Source organism: Nicotiana tabacum, chromosome 23, assembly GCF_000715075.1.
Source record: "Nicotiana tabacum cultivar K326 chromosome 23, ASM71507v2, whole genome shotgun sequence".
Classification (NCBI taxonomy): Eukaryota; Viridiplantae; Streptophyta; class Magnoliopsida; order Solanales; family Solanaceae; genus Nicotiana; species Nicotiana tabacum.
This window is the reverse complement of record NC_134102.1, coordinates 127,391,606-127,410,096: the sequence shown is the minus strand read 5'-3', so window position 1 is coordinate 127,410,096 and position 18,491 is coordinate 127,391,606. Positions and strand designations below refer to the sequence as shown.

The window sequence follows — 18,491 nt, the reverse complement described above, 5'->3', positions numbered from 1 at the left end:
GACCCCAAAAGATTTGAATGAATGTAATCCAAAGTATCTTTTGTTCTATGAATCGCTGGAGATTTGAAGCTGACTCTTTTTTGCTCCCGAACACACAATGTTCACAAGTCCATATTTTCGGTACTTTGGCCACATAAGAGACCTCTTTTGCTGAGGATGGAAAGACCTTTTTCACTCATATGCCCCAATCGCATATGCCACAATTTGGTGATGTCAGAATCTGATTTATCTGATATTGAAACTGCAGTACCACCTGCAACGGTAGATCCCAAAAGAGTATACAACGTAACAGATCTGCGTGCTTTCATGATCACAAGAGCACCATGAGAAATTTTCATAACTCCACCATCACCTGTGTACTTGCACCCAAGAGATTCTAGAGTGCCCAAAGAGATGAGATTTTTCTTCAAGTCAGGAACATGTCTAACATCGGTGAGAGTTCTCACCACACCATCGTGCATTTTGATTCGTACTGTACCTTTTCCAAGAACTTTGCAGGCAGCATTGTTGCCCATCAAGACAACTCCACATCCAATAGATTCATATGTGGTAAATAAATCCCGACTGGAACACATATTATAAGAACAACCCGAATCTAAAATCCACTCGTTAGATTTGAAACTATTATTAGTTGCTAAAAAAATAGTTTTCTCAGTCTCATCAGCAACTACACTTGCTTCGGCAGTGTCAGTATTTTTGTGCTCAGTTTTCTTTTCTGTATGCTTTTCTTTGTTTTTCAATTTAAAGCATTCAGAAATAATGTAACATTTCTTATGACAATATTTGCACATGACATTTCTGTATCTGGATTTTGACCTTGATTTAGGTTTCTCACTACTTGAATCTTTCTTATTGAATCTACCTCTTATGAATAAGCCTTCTCCTTGGTTCCCACTAGTTTCCCCAGTAATATCTCTATCTATTTGTTCTTTTGATTTCAAAATAGATTTAATATCTTTGTAAGAGATATTATCCTTTCCATAAAGCATATTATCTCTTATATGTTTAAACGATTGGGGTAAGGAAACAAGCAATAACACAGCTTAATCCTCATCTTTGATTTCAGCATCTATGTTACTTAAATCCATAAGAAGAGAATCAAAAGTATCAAGATGTGTAAGTATAGAGGTACCTTCAGCCATACGAAAAGTGTAGAGTTTTTGCTTTAGGTAAAGCCTGTTTTCTACTGTTCTTTTCATATATAGGGTTTTAAGCTTTTCCCATATGTCTTTGGCTGAGCTTTCTGCTGCAACTTCACGTAAAACCTCATTTGAAAGATTTAAAATAATACCTCTTTTGCCTTTTTGTCCATGACGGCAAACTCCTCGTCCATCATTTTATCTGGCATCTTCTCCTTTCCTTTCCTTGCAGTGCCAAATCTAAGTCATCCTGAATTAGGATAGCTTCCATCTTTAATTGCCACATTCTGAAGTTTGCGCTTCGGTCAAATTTCTCAACATAAGACTTTGTTGGAGTCATTTTGGCTATTTAAACTAATCCGGTTAGATCTGGCTCTGATACCAATTTGTTAGGATCGGTAAACCGAGTAGTGCGAAATTTAGCAAAACAATGTTATAATGACAATAACAAAGACAATGCAAGTTGATAATAACGGCAATTAAAGAAGATAAAGAAAACACAAATTTAACGTGGTTCGGTCAAGGTGACCTACGTCCACAAGCGGAGAGGAGCAATTTCACTATACCAACAAGAGTACAAAATAGAGTATAAAAACTCTAATTAGTCTCAAATACCCCAAGAGAATAACCTCACAAGATCACTCCAAAGAAAGGGTTCACACAAGTGTTTCCCAACACTCTCTCTTACAATATACTCTATAATGAAATAAAGGAGGAGAAAGAAAGACAATAATGAAAAACTCTTGAATTGGTGTGTTTGCAAATGAGAAGCTCCTCTATTTATAGCAAGAAATTCTTGGCCTAATAATGGATATTATGTCATGACAAATGTCATGATCCACAAATTTTGTTATAATGGATATTATGTCATGGCAAATGTCATGAAAAATTGGCCATATTACAACTTCCTTGATAATTTAACAATAGTAATAACGAAAATAATTGGCAGTGTTTTAAAAGGCGTTTTCGGGACGAGTCCCGGGGCGATGGTGTGGGGCGAAAGTCTCAAGAGGCGTACGCCCAGCAATTCGGGGCGTACGCCCGGGCGTTCGAGGCGCGTTTTTTTAGTGAGGAGTAAGCCCCAGAGACCTTTTCAAATTAAAATAAAATTTGTTAAATAAGTCCTTCATATAATACTCAAATTCTCAAAAGTCAGTTTGGTAATTACTCAAAAGGTTTAAAAGGAACTCAAAAGTATCAAATTTAAAAGTCAAGACCTTTTTTATTGATTGAAACCCTAATTCATGGTCTTTCCCAATTCTTTATCTTGTCCGCTAGTCTGCTAATATCTCCCAAAAGTAATGAATATTTAATTATTTTTACAAATACAAAGAGAACTACATTCTCCTTCGTAGCAGCAAGTTCAAAGTTCAAATTACAGGCTAATCATCCTTTTTGTTCCTCCATGTAGAAAACTTTATTCTTTTAGACTCAAGTTACTTGTGCTTGTAAGTAGCGTATAATAGATTGTTTTGACTAGTTTTTTGTTATCTTTGATACAGACAGCAAGTTAAACTTAAATTGTGGTATATGAAGCACTTTTCTTCAATTTTTATACAATTTTACATGTTTATAAATATTTACTGTCATTATATTATTTTATAAAATATTAAAAATTAAATATCAAGCACCGTGCCTCGGGGCTTACGCCTCGCTGAGGCATATGTAAAACGACTCGCCTTACGCCCACGCCTTTTAAAACACTGGTTTAACGTAAGAGCTTTTGGAGAAATTGAAAAAAAAAGTTTGAAAAAGCAACCTGGCACTCTTTCCATCCCCCTCTTCTTCATCCTCTGCTTTGTTTGAGCTACTTCATCCCAACGACCGGCTGCAGCATAGATGTTGACCAGCAATAAATAATACCGAAAATTCTCGGGATCATGTTCAATTAACTTATTTGCAATTTGTTCTCTTACAATTACATCCCCACAAAAACGAGCTGAGCCAAGCAATTCAGACCACAATGAGGATTCCAGTGGCAAATTGCTCTCTATTGTCATGTTCTTTAGTATTTGTATTGCCTCTTGCATTAGACCAACATGTGCTAGAAGATTAGCCTTGCACCAATAATGTACGAAATTGGGCTTCACACCAAACACATCACTCATGTCGCCAAAGTGTGTTCTTGCTTCTGTTAGCAGTCCTTCACGGGCACAAGCACATAAGACACCAACAAAAGTGATTTCATCTGGAAGCACACAATCCCCTTCAACTTGCTTCATGTTCTTAACACGATTTATTTCTGTATCTTCTGACCCTCTATTCACCAAGTCTGCATACAGATTAAGCCCATCTTTTGGGTTTCCATGAATGCAATACCCCAAAATCATTGCATTCCAGCATACTATGTTCTTGACCAACATCCTATCAAAAATTAGACGAGCAATTTCTGCTCTTCCACATCTACTATACAAATGGATCAAAGTCGCACTAATAATCAAATTCAAATCTTTAGATACCTTAATAAGAGACCCATGAACAGATTTTCCTTCATTCATTCGAGCTGACCGAGCGCAAGCAATAAATGACTATAGTCGCATTGTTACCTTTCAATCCCTGTTGTGCCATTTCTCGAAACAACTTCAGGCACTTGCCAGGGTTATGAGAATTCAAATATCCAGTCATCATGACATTCCACCCAACTAGATTCTTCTGAGGCATTGCATCAAACAACTGTCGTGCAACAACTAATTCACCCGCTTTCACATATCCATTCACAATGCTATTTCAAGACACAACATCCCTGTCAGTCATTTCATCAAACACCTGCTTAGCAAGACCAATAAACCCGCAACAAGCATACAAATGCACCAGAGAATTCTGAACCTGCAAAACCCCATTAACTCCATTCTTCACAGATTGGCCATGACACTTCTGGCCCAACTCCAAACGACGTGTACCCGTATTTGCACAAGCGCTCATAAGGGGTGGAAAAGTAAAGCTATTAGGAGCAAAATGACCGTTTTTCAGCCTTTCGAAATAGAATAGCACAGCATTATGTGGCATAGAACTGCAAGCATAAGACTTTATAACAGTATTAACAGAAAATGCATTAGGAAAGTCAATGCATTTAAATACCAACGCAGTATAATTTATATCGCAATAATGAAAGCAGAGATTTAAAAGTCTGCAAGAAAATGATGGGTTTTGGACTTGTAAAAGACCACTGACTATCAAACGGGCTTGAATTTGAAAGAGATGTGCCAAGCTTTGACAAGAGTCCATAAAATTCAAAACTTGGTCAAATATAGAAAGAGATTTGGATTGCTCACAAGTTAAATCTGAAAATGGGGATGATCTAGAGGCGAAGGGATAAGGAGGTTTAAATATTCTTGCCATTGATTATGTTTCAGGGCTTTGAACAAATATTTCAAATTTGGACTTAAGGAATCAATACTTTTGTTTCGGCGCTCAAGGCCTCGCTATGGAAAATTCTGTTAGTTGTGCAGAACATGATCAAGATCATAGGCATATGCATCCTGTGAATAGCTTGGAATTTTGGTCTGAGTATTACTTACCAGCTTCTTGGAACAATTACGTTTTTTTTCTTTTTCTTCATTGTCTGTGCTTGGGGTGTGCTTTGAATTGAGAATTTAGAGCAAATACTTGTAATATCTACTCAAATGAAAGAGCAATGAAAATGGAAAGGAAAGCATGTAGTGTTTTATTTTTTGGAGGGGGCATAACTAGTTCCAACGCCAATAAAATATGAAAAATATATTTATTTTTTATATTTATAAGCTAAGATTAAACAAAAGAATGCAAATAAAAGTACTAATGCTACAACTGGTCTCCGTACCTTCGGGAAAAAAGGTGCCTCCTCGTAAGGGGATCTCAGAGCAACTAGTTATCAAAAACATAGGTTTGCGTCAAAAATCGCAAGATCATGTATAGAGGCTAACGCCTGCTCAGGAGCTTATCGAAGTGTCATTCTTCTATTTCATTTCTAAATTTGTCTTTCACTAGGAGCTTAATGTACTTTTTTCGATACTGAGATTCAAAGATCTTTCCTGTAGTTTTCCACTTTTGAAATTCAAAAGAATTTCTCACTAATCAAGCTATTATCTTCTAAATGTTGAATCAGTCAGTCTATGTTAGCAAACAATAAAGTCAACTGCTTGTTTTGTCAAAGTATCACAATAAAATAAAGTATGTGTTGGGAATAAACTCTCTGCAAATTTGCAGTAATAGAAGCGGAACAATCACGTAGCACCGAGATACGGTAATTAGCAAGAAAAAAAGTTACAACGATATCAAAATTTTGACGTGTAAAACCCTTTGAATAAGGAAAAAAACCACGACCCCGAGACGAGCAATTGATATCACTATAGCAAGGAATTTTACACTTTGTAGGTCCGAGTAAAATACTCCAAAGACCACTACAACACTCAAAAGAAATAACCCTCTTTTGATATTCTCACCTCATTACAATATCGCTCACTCTCTATTTTTCTCACAAACTATTTTCTTATACCTTGTCTGTGAAACCTCACTCTTTCTTTCTCTCTTTGTTGGTGTGTGGAAATGAGAGTTGAAACTCTCCTTTTATAGCCGAAGCCTCACTCTCTAAAACCTACTATATTTGATAATTTACACACACTTTTCCTTCTTTTTCTTCAATGTTGACAAACAAAGTTGGCTACCAATCCAAAGAAATTCAACAAAGTTGCCTACCAAACCAAATAAAATTTTCTGAGGCACATGCCTATTACTTTGACTATTGAATGAGATGCAACCCATCAATCTCCTCATCCAGTCTTATTTATCTAGAGGAGGTAGCACTGTCTTCTAGTTTGAGTGCATGCCGACAAGTTCTTTGCATAGGTCGAACTTGTATTTTGGTACCACCTTGGTCAACATATCAACAGGATTTTCACTCGTGTGAATTTTTTTGACCTGTAAAGATTCGTTCTCCAACTGCTCACGAATCCAATGATATTTCACATCTATATGCTTTGTTCTTGCATGGTACATGGAGTTCTTGCTCAAGTCTATTGCACTTTGACTGTCACAATAGACGACATACTCTTTTTGATGCAATTCCAGCTCTTGAAGAAACCGCTTGAGCCATACCATCTCCTTGCCAGCTTCTATAGCGGCAATGTACTCTGCTTCAGTTGTTGAAAGTGCAACACACTTCTGCAATTTAGACTGCCATGATATAGCTCCCCTGAAAATGTAAACAAATATCCAGTAGTGGATTTTCTGTTATCAATGTCACCTGCCATATCAGCATCTGTATAGCCCTTCAAGATTGGATGAGATCCTCCAAAGCACAAACAATCTCCCGTGGTACCTCTCAGGTACCTGAGTATCCACTTGACTGCTTCCCAATGTTCCTTTCCAGGATTTTTAAGGAATCTACTAACAACTTGGAAGGAATTGGAACACTTAGTTCCAAGGTTTAAAGGCTTAAGTTAAAATAGTGACTGGATGCGGATTTATGTGTAAACGGCCTCGAATTCGAATTTTGATGATTTTAATAGCTCCGTATGATAATTTTGGACTTAGGACTGTGTCCGGAAAATTATTTGGAGGTTCGTACTAGAATTTAGCTTGAATTGCCAAAAGTTGAATTTTTGAAAAGTTTGACCGGGTGTTGACTTTTTTATATCGAGGTCGAAATCTGATTCTGGAAATTGAAATAGGTCCGTAATGTGAAATGTGACTTGTGTGCAAAATTTGAGGTCAATCGCACGTGATTTGATAGGTTTCGGCGTCGTTTGTAGAATTTGGAAATTTATTAGGCTTGAATCTGTGTGTAGTTCGTATTTTGAGGTTGTTAGGTATGATTTGAGACCTCTAGTAGGTCTGTGTTATGTTATGGGACTTGTTGATATAGTTGGTTGAGGTCCCGGGGACCTCGGGTGAGTTTCGGATGGTTAACGGATTGATTTTTAAATTTGAAAGACTGCTGGAACTGAATGCTTCTGGTGTAATCGCACCTGCGAAAAAGTGGTCGCAGGTGCGAGCTCGCAAGTGCGAGCAGGGGTGCGCTGAAACGAGGAGCGTAGGTGCGGAAGGAGCTTCGCAGTTGCGCAATCGCACCTGCGCGAGAAGGAGCGCAGATGCGGGCAGAGGGCTGTGAGGCACTGGGCGCAGGTGTGAGGGAAAATTCCGCACCTGCGTGAGCGCAGATGCGGACGAATGCGCGCAGAAGTGGAAACAGGGCAGGTGAGTGGAGTTCGCAAATACGACATTTTGCTCGCACAAGCGGAGGCACAGGTGCGCAAATCTTGTCCGCAAATGCGAAAATCGCTGGGGCAGAACCTTAAATTCGAGGGTTCGTCATTTTCACACATTTTTCGGATTTTGGAGCTCGGGTTGGGCGATTTTGGAGAGGAAATTTTCCTCACAACTTGGGGTAAGTGTTCTTAACTCCCTTATGATTATATTCTATGAATTAATCTTCATTTTTTGTATAAGATTATTGAATCTTCAAGAGAATTAGAAGGAAATTTCTATAATGTCACAAAATGAATTTTTCAAGTTTGAATACCGATTTGGAGTCGGATTTGAGTGAAATAAGTAGTGTTGAACTTGTAATTGGATGAGTTGTCGTATTTTGTGAGTTTCATCGAATTTTGAGATGTGGACCCCACAAGTGATTTTTGGGGTGTAATTTCGGATTTTATGGAAAATATTAGCATTTTGATATGGAATTAATTCTTATAAATTGTGTGGACTGAGTCAAATTATTGTTACTAGATTCGAGCCGTTTGGAAGTCTGATACGCGCAGAATGAAATTTGTGGAGCATTGCTTAGCTTGCTCGATATTGGATTTTGCTTGTTCGAGGTAAGTAACTCTTCTAATCTTGGAGTTAAGGGTATGAATCCTGAATATATGTATTTCGTGAATTGTTGGGAGGTGACGCACATGCTAGGTGACGGGCGTGCGGGCGTGCACTATAAAAATTGTGACATAATTGTTTCTGTAGAATTTTGTAGTTAAATGATCTTGGCATTTTTCATGCGTTTTATGAGTTAAAGAAATTGAGCTGAAAAGTATATTAAAAATCATGTTGAGGCTATGTGCCAGTATTATTGGGACCCACAAAGGTCATATTGATGTGAATTATTTGTTTAAATTAAAAATTCATACTCAGCCATATTCATTTCATTGCATATCATATCTCAGTCTCTGTTGTTATTTATTGATGCATCATATCATCATTTTGAGCTATTCTTATGACATTGTGAGCCCATGAGACAGAGACGGGAGAGATTGATGACTGAGGGAGGCCGAGGGCCTGATTGTAAGGATATTTTGGGATCGGGTTGCACGCCGCAGCAGGCCATGTTGGCTTTATATATATTATTACTATTATATGGATCGGGGCTGCCCTCCTGCAGCAGGCCTTATTGGCTTATTATGGCATGTGAGTTGTCCGTGTGGATTCTGATATGATATTATAGCACGTGAGTTACCCGTGCAGCACGTGAGTTGTCCGTGCAGATTATAGCGCTTGGGCTGTAGGAGCCCCTCCGGAATCTGTACACACCCCAGTGAGCGCAGGTACCTACTGAGTGCGAGTGCCGAGTGCTGAGTGACTGGGAGGCATGAGTGATTGTGAGGTATGCCCGAGTGGCAAGAGTGATTGTGAGGTATGTCCGAGTGGCAAGAGTGAGTGTGAGGTTTGCCCGAGGGGATGTATATGAGTGATGTTCTGCCCGAGGGAATGTTTATGATTTTTTTTCACTGAGTTGCATCGCATTGGCATGCACACATGACATACAGGCATAGAGATGTATTTTTTCTCATGCTGTACAACATTACATCATTCATGATTTTTCACACATTTTGACAGATGGGCATAGTGATGCATTTATTTTAGACGGGTTATCCGGAAGGAAAATGAAACATATTATTTATTATTGAAAAGAATTTTGGAGAAATTTATTGTTTTCAAACTATTCATATTATTGGCAACTTCGGCAAACGATTTGGGTTTTCACTGATGTATTTGAAAGAAAGAACTACTATTTTTGAAATCATTATTTGGCTGATTATTTTATCCCTGAGTTACTTCTGGTATTATTTGCTTTATGTTGTTATAGATTGTTGTGGATTATTGGTTTTGGACCCGACCTTGGTGGAAGCTTGTCATTACTTTCAACCTAAGGCTAGGTTTGTTACTTACTCAGTACATGGGGTCGGTTGTACCGATACTACACTTCTGCACATTGCGTGCAGATGTTGGCTGTTGTTGATGCTGTGCTTGATGGTTGCGGGATTTGAAGATGTACCTGCATTCCTGTTGTAGCTGCCTCTTGTTCAAGGTAGCCTTAGATTTATAAACGCTCTGTTTATGTATTATTCAAACAGACTATGTATTTATTTTATTTCCGCTTTGTATACTCTATTCTTAGAAGCCTATAATTTGTACTACCAGTTCTTGGGGATTGTATAAGATCAGGATCTTTATTCACTTAAACTGCTTTAATAATTATTATTGAATTTGGTTAGTTGGTAATTGGCTTACCTAACGGGATGAGTTAGGTGTTATCACGACTAATTGGATTTTGGATCGTGACAAGATTGGATGAGATCCTCCAAAACACAAACAATCTCTCGTGGTACCTCTCAGGTACCTGAGTATCCACTTGACTGCTTCCCAATGTTCCTTTCCAGGATTTTCAAGGAATCTGCTAACAATACCAACTGCATGAGCAATATTAGGTCTGGTGCATACCATTGCATACATCAAGCTTCCGACTGCTGAAGAATAAGGAACTCTAGCCATGTTTCCTTTCTCCTCCACACTTGTAGGACACATATTCTTAGTCAACTTTAGATGACTAGCAAGAAGTGTGTTGACTGGCTTAGCATTCTTCATGTTGAAGCGTTCTAGTACACGTTCAATGTACTTCTCCTGAGACATCCACAACTTTCTGCTTATTCGCTATCGAACTATCTTCATACCCAGAATTTGTTGTGCTGGGCCCAAGTCCTTCATATCAAAAGACTTGGACAAATCTCCCTTCAACTTTGCGATCAGCCCCTTGTCTTTTCCTACAATTAACATGTCATCCACATATAACAACAATATAATAAAGTTATTTTTAAAAAATATTTTGAAGTATACACATAGATCAGAATATGTTTCTGTGTAAGTTTGACTTTTCATGAATGAGTCAAACTTCTTGTACCACTGCCTTGGTGCCTGCTTCAACCCATAAAGACTCTTATTCAGTTTGCACACCATGTCTTTCCTTTCAGCTACTTCAAATCCTTCTGTCTACTCCATATAGATCTCCTCTTCCAAATCTCCGTGAAGAAATGCAGTTTTCATGTCCAACTGCTCCACTTCAAGATCTAGGCTAGGTGCTAAGCTCAAGATTGTTCGAATAGAAGTCATTTGGACAACAAGTGAGAAAATTTCATCAAAATCAATACCTTTCTTCTGCTCGAAGCCTTTTACCACCAATCGAACTTTGTATCTGACCAGCTTGCCATTTTTATCTTTCTTGAGTTTAAAGACCCACGTACTTTTGAGTGGTCTTTTACCCTTTGGAAATTCAACCAGCTTGTACGTGCCATTTTTCTGCAAAGATTCCATTTCCTCTTGCATGAGTTTCATCCACTGGTTCTTTTCTGGATGGGACATCACCCCCTTAAGAATTTCGGGCTCCCCCTCATCACTGATGAGGACATACTCCGTGGAAGGGTGCCTGCATGAGTCTACCCTTGGCCTTTCTGATCTCCTCAGAGGTTGAGGTTGTTCTTCTCCCTGAGTGGGTGATCCACTTGCTCGACATCATCATCAAGTTGCTCCCCTTGCTCAATAACCTTACCAGGTGGCTCTCCCTGCTCGGCAACCTCGTCGGTCGTACTTTCTGCACTTGTGGATTGTTAGAAGTAGAAGGAATAGTAACAAGGTTAGGAATAATACCATTCTTGGCCTTCTCTGACATATCATCAGCAGTTCCAACTTCATTTTCTCGGAAGACTACATCTCTTCTTCTGATGACCTTCTTCTTTACGGGATCCCACAATCTGTATCTGAATTCTTCATCTCCATATCCGATGAATATGCAAAAAATATATTTATCATCCAGCTTTATTCTCTGCTCCTTTGGTACATGTGCAAAAGCTTTACAACCGAACACCTTCACATGCGAGCAGGACACCTCCTTGTTGGTCCAAACTCTCTCTGGGATATCAAACGCCAACGGAACTGATGGACTCCTATTGATCAGGTAACAGGCTATCTGAACTGCTTTACCCCAGAATGACTTAGGCAGTTTAGACATTCTGAGCATGCTTCTCACCTTATCCACAATAGTGCGGTCCATCCTTTCGCCTATGCCATTGTGTTGTGGGGTTCCAGGAACTGTCTTTTCATGTCTGATCCCATGGTTCAAACAGTACTCTTCAAATTCCCTTGAAGTATACTCACCTCCATTGTTACTTCAGAGACGCTTTAGCTTTTGGCCTGTCTCCCTTTCCACCATAGCATGAAACTTCTGGAAAACTTGAAACACTTGATCTTTAGTTTTCAAAATATCAACCCATAATTTTCGTGAAGTATCATCAATAAAAGTAACAAAATATTTGTTACTGCCCATTGATTCAATTTCCATTGGACCACAAATAACAGAATATACCAAATCAAGTATATTCAATTTTTTTCAGACGATGTCTGAAATGAGACTCTATGCTGCTTACCAAATAAACAGTAGTCACAGGGTTTTACCATTGTACCTTTGGCATAAGAAATGAGTAATTTCTTGGTAAGAATCTGCAATCCCTTTTCGCTCATATGACCCATTTTTTTGTGTCACAAATTTGCAGAAATCTCATCTTGTGCCGCGTTCAATTCACCTTGGCATATTTCTACATTTGTCCTGTACAACGTGCCATGAGAAACTCCCTTTGCAATCACCAATGATCCCTTGGTGAGTCTCCACTTTTGATTTGCAAAATAGTTCTCATATCCATCTCGGTCTAAAGTAATTCCCTAGATCAAGTTCATCCGCAAATCAGGTACATGTCGCACATCCTTCAGAACCAATGTGCATCCGACATTTGTCTCGATACAAATGTCACCAATCCCCGCAATCTTTGAGTAACTTGTGTTACCCATTCTCACAAGGCCGAAATCACCTGCTACATATCTGCAAAAAAGATCTCTTACTGGTGTGGCATGGTAAGATGCTGCTGTATCAACCACCCATTCCGACTTTGGACCTGATAAGTGCATGCATTCTTCTTCCTCGTTTATACAGAGGACAATATTATCATTGTTTTGCACCATGACGGTTATGTTGTCATCATTCTTCTGGCCACTAGTTTCACCTTTGCCCTTCCTTGTATTTGGGCAATCTCTTTTGAAGTGACTCGGTTGATCACAATTGTAGCAATTTCTAGCTCTTGATTTGGATCGGTTCTTAGACTTTCCACGAGCTCCGGATCTACCATAGTTGCTCGAACTCCTTTGATAACTCCTGCCTCTACCTTTTGTGATGAGAGCATGTCCTTGACTTTCAGGCTTCTTTCTCATCTTCTCATTGAGTAAAAAAGCCGATGTGACATCTTTCAACTCAATGGTAGTCTTACTGTGCAGGATGGTTATTGCCAGATTATCGTACGAAGATGGCAACGAGTTCAACATCAAGATGGCTTTATCTTCTTTCTCGATTTTTACTCCGAGATTGCCGAGCTATGTGATTAGTCCGTTAAACACATTTAAATGTGATAAAAAAATTATACCTTCACCCATGTGTAGGGCGTATAGCTGCTTCTTCAGGTACAACTTAGTTGTTAGCGTTTTAGACATATATAGGCTTTCCAACCTTGCCCAAATGCTACGTACGGTGTCTTTATTAATGATGTTATTTACCACATCATCTGATAAGTGTAACCTGATTGCACTAGCAGCCCTTTATCTAAGTCATCACAATCCCCAGCTTTCATAGTATCAGGCATTTTGGCATCAGCATCTAGTACCTTGTGTAATCCTTGTTGGATGAGCATATCTCTTATCCTTCTTTGCCATATTGAGAAACCGTTATCTTCGTTAAATTTTGCTACCTCACACTTTACTCCGGATATTTTTTATTTTCACCGAGTATAGTACTACCGACAGTGAATAGTATTTTTGTGAACGAGCAGAACCTGTGCTCTAATACCAGTTATTGGGAATAAACCCCCTACAAAAATAATATTCACAGCAATAGAAGCGAAATAATCACATAGCACCGAGATATGGTAATTAGCAAGAAAAAGAGTGACAACGACACCAAGATTTTGACGTGAAAAACCCTTTGAATAAGGAAAAAAACCACGGCCCCGAGACGAGCAACTGATATCACTATAGCAAGGAATTTTACACTTTGTAGGTTCGAGTAAAATACTCCAAAGACCACTACAACACTCAAAAGAAATAACTCTCTTTTGATATTCTCACATCACTACAATATCGCTCACTCTCTATTTTTCTCACAAACTATTTTCTTATACCTTGTCTGTGAAACCACACTCTTTCTTTCTCTCTTTGTTGGTATGTGGAAATGAGAGTTGAAGCTCTCCTTTTATAGCCGAAGTCTCACTCTCTAAAGCCTACTATATTTGACAATTTGCACACACTTTTCCTTTTTTTTCTTCAATGTTGACAATTCAACAAAGCTGGCTATCAATCCAAAGAAATTCAACAAAGTTGACTATCAAACGAAAGAAATTTTCCTTAGGCACATACCTATTACTTTGGCTATTGAATGAGATAGAAACCATCAGTGTGATAGGATAAGAATAAACTATTTTATATATAACCTATTGAATTTCCTTGGCGTAAGGAAATTATCATGGATAATAGCGAAGCTAATTCTAATATTATCTTTGGTTATATGTTCAAATTCAATGTGTGGTACTTTTGTACCTTTTCGAATTCCTTATTAAAATTTTGCTGAGACTATGTACTGAGACTATTAAATGGTAAAATTGCTACAGATGACTCTCTATTAAAATTTTGCGCCGTCACCGATTATAGTCAGCCGTAGACAGTAGTTTTGAGGATTGCCATTCAAAATTAACACATAAGCAGAAGATCAGCTAAGCCAATATAAAGGTTTTGCTTCACATATTATTGTAAGTAGAGTGATGCTATTTTCTCTATGTACTTTACTTTCTATATAAAAATAAGTATGAGAAAATTTTATAGCGTGCCAGTATTTTATAATCGTCCACTAGTTGCTTTATTACAATTATTATTGTATTACCTTGTCTGGTATTATTGAGAGACATCACCATATTGGAAGAACAAAATTTAACATTCGACCTTTCAATCAGCAAGAACACCACAAAATGATTCAGCGACAGAGTCAAAAATTTATATTGGGGAATTCAAAAAAAAAATAATGAACGTGTTATTTCAAGTAACTTTTTGATCTCCTTTGCCATTTCATTAGAATTATTCCCTATACCAAGACGATTCAATTGTTTATATGTAACAAATTAATTATTTTTATTTTATTTGTACAATATAATTTTTGAATGAAGGGGATTCCCTCCACTTTGCTCCGCCATTGTCCGCGCCCTTGTCACTGTATGACTCAAATCAAGATGCGACTCAATAAACTTGGATGCCTAGAGCAAAATTTCAATGAGAGACCTTATTTTTTTTTTATAAAAGAAAAGAAAATTCATATATAATTTCATTTAAATTTTATTTTTCTAGTTTTTTATGCAAAGTTATTAATAATTTTTCTTATCCATTTAATCTCTCGAGACAAACTTTCTAATTTAAGGTTTTTATTGTTTGCTAGATACTTATCCAGGGCACATTTTGGGATTGTATTAAACTTTTAATTCTTTTTTAGAGTCATGAATTAATAATCGAATTCTTTCTCAATTTATAGTCTAGAGAGTGATTCCCAAAAGGATATTCTTTTCTCAATTATGCTCAACAATTAGTCTTATCTTTTATTATGAAAATTTATACTTTTTCATTTAAAATTCTAAATATTCTATTTAAATTAAATTACCATATAACCTATTAGGAAAATTTGGGGCCCTAAAAATTATGGAGCCCAAAGCAGTTGTTTTAGCAGGTTCACCCTTGGGTCGGCAGTGACTCAAATAAATGCTAGTATCAAACTATTTACGATTTAGAAAACAACAACAACAACAACAACGACCCGGTAAAATTTCACTAGTGAGGTCTGGGAAGGTAGTGTGTATGCAGACCTTACCCCTACCCCGAGAGAGTAGAGAGGTTATTTCCGATAGACTCTCGGCTCAAGAAGACAAAAGGAGACAATATATCAGTACCATCAACAACAATCATAGAAATAATAACATCATAAGAACCAGAAAGTAGATGAAAAATAAAAATAATAACCACTAAATAAGGTCCGATACTATAAAAAATTGAAGAATAGTGTGAATACTATTTAGGTTTTAGAACAGTGTTTTTTTTCAATTTCATATTAGTACACAATCATAATTTCGAGCTATTATCACATGGTAAGCGACTAATAATATAAATATTTTTAAGATCACAGGAACCATGATATTAAAGATGAAGTTGTCCTAAAGCACATTTGAGACAGAAGGAGTTTGACTAAAGGATGTTTATTCGATGTATCATCTACACTTATGTATTCTCTCTTAAGCTTTGTTTTTAGAAGTATTATTACTTTTAGCCCGCGGTAGATACAATATATATATTTTGTATATTTTTTCGTATCTAAATAGTTTCTAGCGCGGGCTAAAAGTGATAATACTCTTAAAAACAAAGCGTAAGATAGAATACAGAAGTGTAGATAATAGATCGAATAAACATCATATTCGCCTATTATTTTAATAGCGACTATACAATATTATTTTTTTTATTTTTATGCAGCCCTTCCGGAGGAATTTGGACACATGCAAAAGGGCCCATGGATTCAAATGATCCCAAATGTTATTTTGATTTGTAAAATACATTGCATCAAATAATATTACACAGTATAGTTCATTAAACTCATTTGATATGAAAAATTAAATTTAAATGTCAAAATCTTATACGTTAAATTCTTCAACTATATACTATAAAAAATCTTCACGAATAATCTCCACCGCACCGTTTCATTCATTTTGAAGAATTCCTCTTGCCAACCTATAAATAAAATTTTAAAATACTTGAGATTTTCCTTCAAGAAAAATGATTTTGATCTATCTTCTTTAATAGAAGTGAAAGGTTCCTTCAAGAAGACTGGCTTTGATTTCGATTTATGTTCTAGCCTAGAAGGAAAAAGTGACGCTATCCTATTACAGTTATGACTTTGTGACAACTTGTATTTTTTTAACAAAATAAGGAGTTTATTGTGGTTGAATATGTTCTAAGAGTTTCTAAAGATGCTAACAAACATGCAACATCAATTTGGTGTCAACAAGTTTTTTTTCTTAAAGCAAATCTAGATTTTTCTTTTCGGTTTAAAAAAATAACTCAATCAATATTTTTTGTTCGATTGGTTGAAATTCACATCCCATAATTGTAACTCCAATTTAAATTTGTTAACTTCAATATAAATATAATTTGCATTTTTAAGTGTAGATCTTTGCAAGGTTAAATAAATATGAATCACAGATTACTAGTTAGATTTAGTAGACTTTTCTTTTTAACCAAAAAGGAGGAAGAAAAAGAAAGAAACAAAGACTGCAAGAAATGTAACCTATAATTTTGTAAATTTATCCAAATAGCATTTTTAAAAAGTTCATGTCTAAGAGGAAAGCTATACTATATCTTCCGAGACATGAATTTCATTATTTTCTTGATATTTTATCTATACATTATGAGGATTGTTGTTGGGATAATAATTGCGAAATAGCAATTAAATGGTGTACAATATGAATAGAATAGTTTAAATATTTATAGTGAAAGCACAAGGATGCCAATTTGCCAAGTGGTAATCAAAATACTAATTAAGTAATTAATATTTTTTTGAAAAAAGTAGGAGGTTGTAATTATTTATTCCTTTCCACTTGCAACCATGATGTGGAATTTGCAGAAACTTTAAGCCAAAGTTCAATAACCCAAAAAATCTGAACACAAAAAAAGAAACAACTAAAATATGGGCTTTCACACCTGTAAATGTACAATTTTGTTTTTAAATAATCAGAGGAAGGCGCGGTAGTTTACATAATTTTACATCCACTCACCAGAAACTATTAAACAAACGCCTAATAATTTTGAAAGAGAATATGTTATTATTATAATGTTAATTAGTAATCTATAAGAAAAAAATTCTCCCTCTAATATGGTTCTTACTATTACATCTTTTTATGTGTTCCCTTTGCCTTGGTCAACTTTTGTGGTCCCACTAATGGCCAAATTTCTCCCTTATAAACATTGTAAATTGCTTTTAATAGATACTAACAAACAAAATTGTAAATTATATATATTATTAGCCATCTTTGTTTCACAACAATCTAAACCTTCTCTGTCGTTGCGAAACAAGTTATGTCTTATTATTTAATATTATTGTTCATCTGATTTCGCAACAGTTGAAACTTTCCTTTTTTCAAAAATAAGAAAATCATAATTAGAGTTAAAAAAAAAAACAGTAAGTTGGAATTTATATAAACAATTTAGCTGCATGCTATTGTTACAGCTATTACATATACACATTCGGATGAAGAAAAAAGGTTTTGGCTAAAAATTCATATCCATTGGGTGAGAATGCTAAACCCTAATTTAACACTCCAAAGATATGTTCACAACATATCCATTGGGTGAGAATGCTAAATCCTTATTTTAAAGAAATTTTTTTAGAGGACAAAGATAAATTAAAAGAATTGTTACTAGATACTCTTTATGTTTTAATTTATCATTATGCAACGTAATTTGAGTCGGTACAAAATTTAAGGAGTTAAATAATTTTTATTTATAATTTCTCTAAGATTTATTTAATATTTCAAATTGTCAGAAAATATAATTTATAATAATATTTATAGAAGTTGGTAAATATTATTTAAAAGAATAAATCAATCGATATTCAAATGGGCACTCTAAGTTTGAATATTTTACTCTTCGTGCATCGTATTCCATCATTACTTTTTATATGAAAGGAGTAAAATAATAGAAAACTTCACATTCCCCCCATCCCTTAGGATTTAGGAAGAAGAAAAATAAAGGGTAACTAATTAATTAGGCAGGAAAATATATTTTATTATATTTACACTAAAATTAGTGAATACATGACACATATATTCTCGGATTACTTATTACTTCACTTAATATAAATAAATTTATTAAAATATAATTTGATTCATAAGTTAATTTTTGCAGTGACTTTTACGAACAACAAAAGAGCATGTTGTAAAGTGTAATATGACAACATAACTAAACTAGGATGAGGTAAAAAGGAAA

At 36.0% G+C, this 18,491-nt stretch overlaps 1 pseudogene; it reads right to left on the bottom strand.

Annotated features, from left to right (window-relative positions):
- Positions 1-225: 225 nt before the first annotated feature.
- LOC107804999 (pentatricopeptide repeat-containing protein At3g51320-like) lies at positions 226-4,918 on the bottom strand (annotated as a pseudogene).
- Positions 4,919-18,491: the final 13,573 nt, after the last annotated feature.